Genomic DNA, 11,575 nt, shown 5'->3' on the forward strand with positions numbered 1-11,575 from the left:
TGTTATTAGATCATTTTTCTCTCTCTACTCCTGTTGGTGATTCTATGTTGGCTGAAAGGGTTTATAGAAAGTGTCTCATTTCATATCCTATAGAGCTACTATTGTTTATTGGTAGAGATTTATATGTTAGATTTTGATGTCATCCTTGGGATGGATTGGTTGCACTCTTGTTATGCTTCTATTGCTTGTAGAACCCGTGTAGTCAGATTTCAATTCCCAAATGATCTTGTCCAAGAAAGGAAGGGGGGAAATTATATGCCTAAGAGTCAGTTTATCTCGTCTTAAAACTAGGAGGATAATTTTTTAGGGTTGTGTGTACCATCTACTTAGGGTGAAGGATGTGGATTCCAAAACCCCTTCTCTTGAGTCGGTCCATATTGTTAATGAGTATCTCAAATTGTTCCTAGTTGATTTGCCCGGTATTCCTCTAGAAAGGGAAATAAATTTTGGTATTGGCCTTCTTCTAGATACGCAGCCTATTTTTATTCCTCCTTATAGAATGACTATGGTAGAACTTAAGGAATTGAAGGAACAATTGAAAGATTTTATGGATAAGGGTTTCATCCGACCGTGTATCTCTCCATGGGGTGCTTGAGTTTTATTTGTTAAGAAGAAAGATGGTTCACTCTGAAGGTGTATTGACTATCGGCAATTGAACAAGGTGACCATTAAGAATAAGTCTTCTCTTCTAAGGGTAGATGATTTATTTGACCAACTCCAAGGTTCTAGTTACTTCTCTAAGATTGATCTTAGGTCGGGTTATCACCAATTAAAGGTGAAGAATGATGATATTCCGAAGACGACATTTAGACCCCGATATGGTCATTATGAGTTTTATGTGATGTTGTTTGGCTTGAATAATGCTCCAAAGGATTTTATGGATTTAATGAATAGAGTGTTTAGACAGTACCTTGATATGTTCTTAATTGTGTTCATTGATGATACATTGATTTATTTGAGAAGCATGAATGATCAGACAATTCATTTGAGAATTCTGTAGCAAATTCTCTAGGACCAACAACTCTTTGCAAAATTTAGCAACTGTGAGCTTTGGATAAAGTCCGTAGCTTTTCTTGGCCATATTGTTACTCGTAAGGGTATTGAGGTAGATCCAAAGGAGACGGATGCGGTCAAGCTTTTGCCTAGACCTCTAAGTCCTTCTGATATTAGACGTTTCTTAGGTTTAGCTGATTAATACCGAAGATATGTTGAGGGGTTTTCTTTGATTGCCTCTCCATTTACCATTTTGACTCAAAAGAAGACAAATTTCATATGGTACAAATCATATGAGAAGATTTTTCAAGAGTAGAAAGATAGACTTCCTTCCACTCCGGTGTTGACTTTACCGGAAGGGATGGATGGTTTTGTTATTTATTGTAATGCCTCAAGAATTGGGTTAGGATGTGTGCTTATGAAAAATGGGAAGGTTATTTCCTATGCTTCAAGGAAATTGAAGGTTCATGAGAAGAATTATCCTAAACATGATCTTGAAATAGCGGCGGTGGTTTTTCTCTTAAAGATTTGGAGGCATTATTTGTATGGTGTGCATGTCTATGTGTTTACTAACCACAAGAGTCCACAATATGTATTTAATCAGAAAGATCTGAATCTTCGTCAAAGAAGATAGCTTGAGTTATTGACAGATTATGATATGAGTGTTCCTATCAACGCGGTAAGGCGATTGAAGTAGCAAATTCACTTAGCGGATTATCAATGGTTTGTGTTGCCCATATAGAAGAAGATAAGAACTAATTGGTACGAGATGTATATAGATTAGCCCGATTGGATGTTTAATTAGATGATTCCACCAAAGATGGTGTTATGGTTCAGAATGGGCCAGAATAATCTTTTGTGACAGATGTGAAGGTAAAGCAAGGTCTTGATACAATTTTGGTAGAATTGAAAGGAACGGTACTTAGATAGTACGTTGAGGCTTTCTCATAAGGGGATATGGTGTACTTAGATATCAAGGTCGTTTGTATGTTCCAAATATTGATGAATTAAGGGAACAAATCATGGCATAAGCTCATAGTTCTCCATATTCCATTCACCGAGGAACCACCAAGATGTATCGTGACTAGTAGGAGGCATATTGCTGGAATGGGATGAAGAAGGATATTGCGGGATTTGCGGCTAAGTGTCTAAATTTCCAACAAGTAAAAGTTGAGCATCAGAAACCGGGAGGATTTTGCTAAGACATTACTATTCCTACTTGGAAATGGAATGGTTTGACTATAGACTTCATGGTAGGGTTGCCTCGTACTCAGTGACAATATGATTCGATTTGGGTTATAGTAGACCGAATGACGAAATTTACCCATTTTCATTTCCGTCTAATTTTCTTATTTGGCGGAAGACTATGCTAAGTTGTATTTGAGGGAAATGGTAAGTTTGCATGAAGTGCCCTTGTCCTTTATCACCAATAAAGGTACTCATTCTACTGCTCAGTTTTGGATGTTTTTCCAAATGTCTCTTGACACTAAAGTTAAGCTTAGAATGACTTTTTACTCACAAACCGATGGGCAAGTAGAGCGAACTATCTAAACTTTTGAAGATATGTTGAGAGCATGTGTCATTACATCGCCTTTTTGATCCCTCTCCTTCAGGGCTTCGCGTACTGGAACAAAGGGCAGAGTAAATCCCTTCGGTGAATCGCCAAGTGTGCTTGGCGATGCTCGGGATTCAGCTTCGTCGTTCTTTTCAACCTTTTTATTCCTTTTTTGCGCCTAAGTGTCCATGCTTTCACTAAAATATCAAATACCTGAAACTTAAGATTTTCATAAGATATTTAGACAAAATAAGCATTCGAGGACACTATTCTTATCAAAATAATGCCCTAAATGAGTCCAATTTGTGGACTCATCAACACCCCCAACTTAAACTTTTGCTTGTCAATCAAGCAAACTCAAGTTCAACCGTTCAAAAAGGGTGTCACAAACAGTGCTACACAAGACTCAATCATGAACATACACAACAAGACTCAAATTACTTATGCAAAGATCAACTGTGTACTCAAAGATTCAAGTTGTGATACACCATTACCAGAGATTCTCATGCTCGTAATACTTGCTACTTGTGGAAGTTCAAGCTCGACAAAAAGTATCTAAATGCCATCACATGAAGAATGATTTTATATTCACACACAGAGGTTAATCAATTCAAGATCAGGAATCAGATGCAACGCTCACACTCAAAAAGAAGAACACAATGCATGTTTTTACCCTTAGGTTTTCCCTTATTTTTCAATCGACTTTCGATTCGGTTTACTCAAGATCAAAAAGGTCTTTCTAAGGCTTGTAATGGGGATGAGTGCAAAGGTATGGTCATTTAGGTTCAATGGCTCCTTCCTCGTGGGATGTGGTATTCTCAAGGCATTTCCTTCTCCTCATGTATCAATTCTTTTTCTAATGCATGTAAGTCACCTGTTTATTCACCTTCATGGATTTCTTCGAAACCCAATTACTTTGGTATTTATTCCACAGTTTTTTTTTTTTGAGATTGAAGGGGTTTCCGTTGTTCTGCAACACCGTGGGTTAAGGGGAACTTTTCCTACACTTCCTGACTTCTCCTTTTCCACTTCACCACACCCCCAACTTAGGCTTTTTGCCTAAGTTGGCTATTCACTAATCCACAAATTAAGAGGATTATAGGTAGTGGGTCAAGTGAGGTCTAGGGTTCATCAAGGTTCTTCCGAAGAAAGGTAAGGCTCAAAGGGTGTTCAAAAGAGTTTCACACACTCACGGGTAGGCAACAAAAGAGGTATATGTCAAATTTGTTTCACACTCTTTAAAGTTGCCTAAGATCATTTCAAGAGGACACCTTTCTAAATCAATCAGACTAACAGGGCAAATTCTAGATTTATTCATGCGTGGTTCAAAGCAAGCTAATCACACAAGGCATCAACACTTAAGTTAAGCAAGACTACACACTTTCACTAGTGTGCAACGGTCATAACAAGAGAATCAATTCGATAAATGGCTAATCACAACGAGATGCAAAGAGTTCACATATTGTCTATGCAACTTCTTTTGGCCTTATCGTAGCCATACATTCATGTTTGTTCAATTGAGAGCACTATTCAAGTCATCGGTATTGATCGAAAGTGAGACCTAATTTTTTTGCAAAAGAACAACTACATTCAACTCACGAGGGGTGGCAAAAATGTGCGAAAAATTTAAATTTTTTTGGAAGGGTCAAAATTAGTTTGCAAATAAGAATAAGCGGAGCCACAAGCTCAAACAATCGCTAGGCAGTTTTTTCAAAAACACAATTTAAAAACAGATAACCCAAATGTACACCAAAATACGAATCATAAACAGCACACAAAAGTGTGGGCCGGCCTCACCCCACCATAAATATAAAAAAAGCAATTTGTCCTCAAATGCAAGTAATAAGAATTTGAGAGGCAAAATAAGAAAGACAAAGAAGGAGGTAAAGAGGTGATCCTGGCTAATCTGTCACTCCATCTGTCTGGGTATCAGTATCCGAAATGACCACCAGAAGAACCAGCTCCACTAGATCCCGCAATAGGAGACTTTGCTAAAGAAGCTCGCACAATAGCATTTATCATGATTTCTTCAGTTTCGGTTATGTCGTCCGCTGTAACTTCCTCAAATATTTGTTCGTCAATTTCAGCCTTTGGTTCAGGATCGGCTATATGCTCCCTTCCATCTCCATGCCCTGTGGTGATCAGAGGTACTTTGGGAATATCTGGAGTCTCTACTGTTCCAAAGACCATGGATACCTCGGTGGACTACATGTGGTTTATATCATTTCGTAGTTCAGCAATGGAGGCTTTTTAAGTTGTCACCTTCTATGTGGACCCTTGGTTATGCTCGCACACCGCTATTCTTTCCGCTAGGGCATCAATGGTAGTGCTCAAAGGTGTCACAGCATCAGTCAAGGCAATCCGAATTATGTCTGGAACAGAGGCCTCAAGGTTCGCAGCTCGACGATCGACATAAAGAGCAAGTTGTCCCATCCTGAGTAGAGACGCCCGGGTGAGTAAAAGTCGGGAATCGGCAGCAACAATGGTGGGTTTTGGCGATCTTGCAGCATCAGAAGAACCTAGAAGATCAGCGTGAGTAACAGTGGCAATGTATATAGCCGAAGGTCCAATGGTCGGAGTAGACAAATGTATCTCTGGAGGCGGTGATTCTGTGTTTACTATCTTCATTGATTTTACCTTTTTCTTTTCTGCCTTTCCTTAATATACTCGGTTTCGATCCTTCGGATATCAGTAGAGGCTGTGGGCATCACTTCTATGTCCTTCCTGATATCCTGAGGCCCTTGGGCTCATTTGCAGAATTCTGTGATCAAGACTGGAAATGGAAGTGAGGTTTGGCTCTATAACCCCATCTTTGGACAGACGCTTTTCTTCTAGAATTGTCCTCAACCCCTCAGCCTTTTCTCAATTTGATTTTGACTGAGGACCTTGTACGAGAGGTGTTAATACCAGTGTCAGCGCTAGAACTGGAAGTGCAGTAATTGTATGTTGGGGGGCCCTAGCCCTGGGTGAATCATTTTGCCTCTTAACTCACCGCTCAGCCCTATCTGATAATTCAAAGGCCTTGTGTTTGCCTTTCCCTTTTTCGCAAGTCTTGGAAAGTTTAGCAACTTTTCTTCTGAATGTATCTGCATCCTTGCTCATGGTAATCCCTTTTGTTCTAACTTGAGGTGGCTTGTTTCTTCTTGCAACTTTAGATTTAGTCATTTCTACAAAGAATTCGAAAGAAGTCAGAACAACTAGATCTAGTTTTAGAGAGACACAATTTCAGCATGATTTGTCGAATAGCTTAGGGAATCACCGAAGGGTTCAGCGAGTTTACCTTAGCGCTTAGAATAATCTAAATTCATCAGAAAGGCTTATCACACGACATTGAAAATAAATTACTTGAAATGAGAGCATCGATACCAAAGTTAAATGCAGGGTTTGAAGAGCCAACCTTTTAGGCAGATTAGATCAAGACTGTGATGCTAAGCAGTAGGTTATTACAGATCCAAGCACTACTCAAACAGCTAAAATACTTACATTTTACAAAGATTCTGGAAATACTAAGTATATGCAATTTTAGCGAGAATCGAGAGTGATGGGTATGAGAAAATTGAAAAAAAAAGTTGAATGTTAAGGCCCGTGATTTTATAAATTCCACCCAGATCTAACCCATTCGGTGACATTATTTGGATTTTCTTAGCTACTCAGCGATCCACCAAGTGTTCATCTACCTCGCCGAGTTTTACAGGACCCTTAACCAAAGTGAGGATCCAAACGGCGGTCTTTGTAGCGGTCGCCGATCTAATCGGTGTTTCACCAATTGAATTTGAGTAATTCATCCTGCACTTTTCACAAACTTTTCATGCTCTATTCCTACAAAATTAAAACACCTTTATTTCAAAAATAACAAACTCAAAGTAGTTAAGGGTTCTGGGTTGCCTCCCAAACAGCGCCTTAGTTAACTTTGTGGCACGACACAGGTGAGCACGTAACTTTCACTTTTGGAGTTGGCCAAAACATCATTTGGCCACCCCTTGTCTTGTGCCTGGCGGAGATGAGGCATTATGTGACCGAAGAGAGTTTCAATTAGTTGTATAGATCTAGAGTGAGAATTGTTCATCTGATTTAGTGCTTCTACATTTTCTCTAATCTTCTCTAGCAGTCTATCTTACTCATTTAGCTTTTGAAGGATGGTTAATAACATATCTTCGATATATTTATTTTCAATGTCCATTGACCTACCCTGCTCAGTAGGTAGTCTGCATTTCCTCTTTTCTTTGGACATCACTTCCAGTTCCTCGATCTTTTGGGTCAAGTTGTTCATCTAACCTAGCAAAATGATTAAATGCTGGACTTTCTCAGTATCTTTGTTGGTTTTAGCCACAAGATCAAGGAATTTAGTTGTGGTATCATAGGAGTATTTATCGCGACCACCTGGCATAAGTCGGTGGATTAACTTTCTGTTTTCGAGACTTTGACCCCTATAGAAGCATTCCAGTAGAATTAAATCAGGGATTTCATGAGTTGGACATTGTATGAATAGTGTTTTAAACCTCAGCCACAACTCATGAAAAGGTTCTACTCCTAGATGATTGAATTTCAGACGCAACAGTAATAGCTCTCTCAATCATCTAGGGCACCTCGGCAAAATGGGCTAGGTGCCCCATCTTGAGTAGTATAGCCTGAGTAATTAGAGTCCTGGAGGCAGTGGTACTAGCAGTAGCTCTATGAGGATGGGAAGCAGCAGAAGAAATCGGGGCCTGGGTAGGAGTGGAAGTAGATATACCTGAGGCCCGAAGGCCGGAGTAGGCAAGGATGCCTCTGCAAGTAAAGAAACAATTTCAAACTCTGGGATGTATCATGCGGAGCTGCTCTCCTCCTATCGGCCTCGTCCCGTTTGTACTCAGCTTCTATGCGTCGGATGTCGATGGAGGATATGGGTGTAATCTCAACATCCATCTTCTCGTCACGAGGAACTCCTGCCCGACGACATAACTATGTAATGTGTATTGGAAATTGAAGGGGATTTTTGCACTTTTTGGCCCTCATGGCAATCTTCTGATGTATAATCAACCCCAAGTTTAGACTCATCCTAGCTTCGAGAGATCTGAGACAGGCCTTCTTTGGGTGGTGGAGAATGGACTCATTCTGCGACGGCATGATAGAATTGCTGATAAACCCAAACCAATACCGAGTTGCTATGTTCAGATCCTTCTTCTCAATAGGTGGTGTGGCCTCAATCCACCCCGGGTGGTGTTAGAAATGAGGGAGCTTGTCAGGCCTTCAGGTCATCCAGAGTTTGTGAATCATCCCTTGGTACTCGTGGTCAAAACCTATAGCCCTATCAAACACAACATTAATATCATCACTGAGGCATCTTACCATCCTCCATTGGACAATAACAGACTCTATCGATTTGAAGGCATTGGCCTTCTTCTTTCCCTTTGGTACTAGTTCATTGTAAGCCGTATAAAACTCCTGGACCCATGTAGGAATGTATGGTTCAGTGGACCTGGTGAAGATCTCTAACCTGTGGAAGCAGATAGTGTCCTACACATTCGGGTACCTACCCACTACACCATATGTGGACAACCTCTTTTCTTCTAGAATGGTCCTCAACTCCTCGGCCTTTAACTGGTTGAGAAGCCGGGGAGGAGGACCCTGAATTGGTGCTGTTGGAACCACCGTCTGTGCCAGAGTTGGCACTGAATCTGCAGCAGGAAGGGTCGGCTTTGGAATCCTAGCCTGATCTTGGCAAGCTTTTGCAGGAATCTCTGCTTGCCGGGTCTGTAGCAATTGATCATCCTCAAGCTCAGATAATGAAGCCTAAGAATCAAAGAACTCCCTATCACTGCCGGAGTTGTGCTCCGGTCAATCAACTATGGGAAACTTACCCTTACCCTTGCCTTTCCTTTCCTTCGAATGTGCTTTCATGGTAGAAGCAGCTACTCCCTCATTTAGCACAATACCCCTTGCTCGTTTACGGGGCGGCATGCCACTTTCATCCAAACTGGTTCTAGCCATATCTGTAAAACACATCAAAAAGTTTTTAAAATCGTTCAAGAAATTTGCAAAAATCAAGTTGCAGTAAGACTCGCTGAACCAGTCGTCGAGTCGCTTAGGTGAGCCAGATCGTGCTCGCCAAATGGACCAACTTAAACAATTTCCAGAATTAAGGCATGTCAGCGATGCTCAGGGCCCTTCGGCGAATCACCGACACCGATCGGCGAGCTTAGACTTGCCCGCTGAATATTACAGTGTATTTTAGGGGTTAGGGGCACAGAAAGGGCGATCAAAGGAACCTTGCGGTGAGTCGGCGAGTGAATTCGGCGAGCTCAGCCTTCCCACCGATAGTTACAGACTATTTTAAGTCAAAACATGAAAATAAAGGTGATAAAAAGGGGACTTTGGCAAACCGCCGAACCATTCGACGAGCTTGACACATATTGCCATACGGCCCAGCGTGCCTATTTTCAACCATGTTTCCCAAAATAAATCCCGCAGCCCCAAAATTCAAAATCAAAAACATAAACTATGAAATTAGTACCACACCCATATGGCACATGCCTTCGGGGTAATCAGACTTCCCCTGATTCGGCCAAAATTGGCCATTTGACAAATTTTTGCCCTTAAGAATGACGTCAAACACTTCATCATTGAGAAAATTACGTCATTTGTCATAATTCGAGGCTAATCAGATTTCACCCAACTATAACCAACACAAAATAATCGCAACCCAACAATTTATGGCTAATTTTAATGCACAAAACATGGGAAATCAACGATTTAAGCATCTACGCAAAGGTTGAAAAACACTATGGGCAATCCGACACATAAAATACAATATAAAGAAATTACCCAACGCATATCAACACACATTTACCTATTGCATTTGATTTTAACTACTAAATTAAAGTACGGGGTTGGGAAAACCAACTTGTATGACGAATTGAGAATTTGAAAAGCTAGGCGATAAATTATTCCAATTCCGAGCACGAGATCACATACAAAAAGCGTATGAAATATCAAAAATCAGAAGTATCTAAAGTTTGGGTGAGAGTGAACACGGTTAGAAATGAGAGAATATGAAAGATTTTGAAATTTTAAATTGTTAGGCCTTTGAAAACCTTTCAGTCCGCGACCCTTTCGGCAGAGTAAGTCGTCCACGCTGAACCAATCACTAATACGCCGAGTGGTACTTTACCTCGCCGAGTTTTACAGGACCTCCAGTCATATTTAGGGTTCAAACGATGAACAAAATAGGGCTTGCTGACCTGTTCGATGAGTCGCCAATTAACCAACTAGCCCGCCGAGTTTTACAAACTTCCACTTCAGGTTTATTGGGTCCAACGGCGGTCTAAGTAGGGCTTGCCGTCATCTTAAGCGAGTCACCGACATGACCTTTTACTCGCCATGCTTCCTATTTTCAAACATACTTCACTTTTCAACCTGCACAATCAACACCCGTTATTTAAAATCAAAACTTAAAGCATTAAAAACTTTGGTTGCCTCCCAAGAAGAGTCTTAGTTAACATTGTGGCACGACGAAAGTACCCATTCAAGCTTCATTTTTGGGGTTTGCCATTGTGTGACTAGGCAACCCCCCTTGTTATCTTGGATTTAAATGTGATAAAATTTGACCCATTTGGGTCTCCAACTGCTTGATAGAGACTGAGTGAGAGGTCATCGTCTGATTGAGAGTCGAGACATCCTCTTTCATTTCTTTCGACACTTTGTTAGACCCTTCAACCTTGTTGAGGATGAATGAGAGCATGACTTGCGTACAACCACCCTTCGATTCCTTGGGTTTTTTATGCTCATGGAGAGGAACATACCTATCCATCTCCCCTTCTCTTTCCTTCAAAGTGGCGATGCGATCACGCCAATCGCTGTCACGGTCTCTCCAACCCTCATCTCTATTCAAACCTTTATTTCCACACGATCTTGGGTAGTTTGAACGATAACCTCCTCCTTGATTTTCTAGGAAATTCACTTCGTCATTGTACAGCGCTTCAAAGTGTGCTTTATCAGGGTTTACTCCACTAACACCCTCAACATTAACACTCTTTGTACCAACACCCATCACATTTTTAGCCAAGATATCCAGTTGGATCATCATTTTGGCCATGTTTTGGTCTCTCTCTTGGTCCTTCTCGATCTGTTCTTTTGTTATTCTAAAATTAAGAGGAGAGACTTAGCCCTCATGATTGTACCATGCCCTCTTGATCTTGGTCATGCAATCAAGGAGTTGAGACGCTGCTTCATTGGGTTGTTGCATTAAATCAGCAGGAACAAGTTGATCAGCAACTCCTTTGTTCACCGAGCCGAGGCTCCTATAGAAGTATTGCAACAACACATTATTGGTAAGTCCATGACTTGGGCATTGCAACACCAACTTCTTAAATCTCAACCACGTCTCATGGATTGGATCACCTTCCAAGCGTTTGAAACCTTGGATACTATCCATATGAGTCATCATCTTCGATGGGGGAAAGAATCTCACATGGAACACTGTGATCAGCTCACACCAAGAGGTGATGGAGTCTCTTGGTATCTAAGCCAACCACTTACTAGCCTCACCCATCAAAGAGAATGGGAACAACCTGAGACGGATTAATTCTTGCGATATGTTCTAAACTGAGAACGGTCCACAGACATCAACAAAATTCCTGATATGCTCATAGGGATCCTCATGAGCCAGTCCCGCAAATAATCATTTCAATTGTAGGAGCTGAAGCATGGTGCTTGTAATGTGAAAGACAGTGTTTCCTTCAGCCGGAGGTAATAGAATTGCTCAAACACCACCCACTTGGATTGGGTCATTGACATCATTGAGGTTTCCAACATTATCTTGGTGGTCCGCTTGGCTACCATTACTTTCGTTGACGCTCATCTCCTCCTCTGTTTTAACACAACCAACACAAAACCAAAATTAAAATAAGTAGATTCAACTTTAACTAAACAGATCATAATTAAACTTCACTAAAATAATTTTATACAACACCACTCCCCGGCAACGGCGCCATTTTGATTAACGTTTCAAGCACACCTCATCCAATTCTAGGTGTAAACGTTCGTTAG

This window comes from Solanum tuberosum, unplaced genomic scaffold (assembly GCF_000226075.1).
Source record: "Solanum tuberosum cultivar DM 1-3 516 R44 unplaced genomic scaffold, SolTub_3.0 scf00270, whole genome shotgun sequence".
Lineage (NCBI taxonomy): Eukaryota > Viridiplantae > Streptophyta > Magnoliopsida > Solanales > Solanaceae > Solanum > Solanum tuberosum.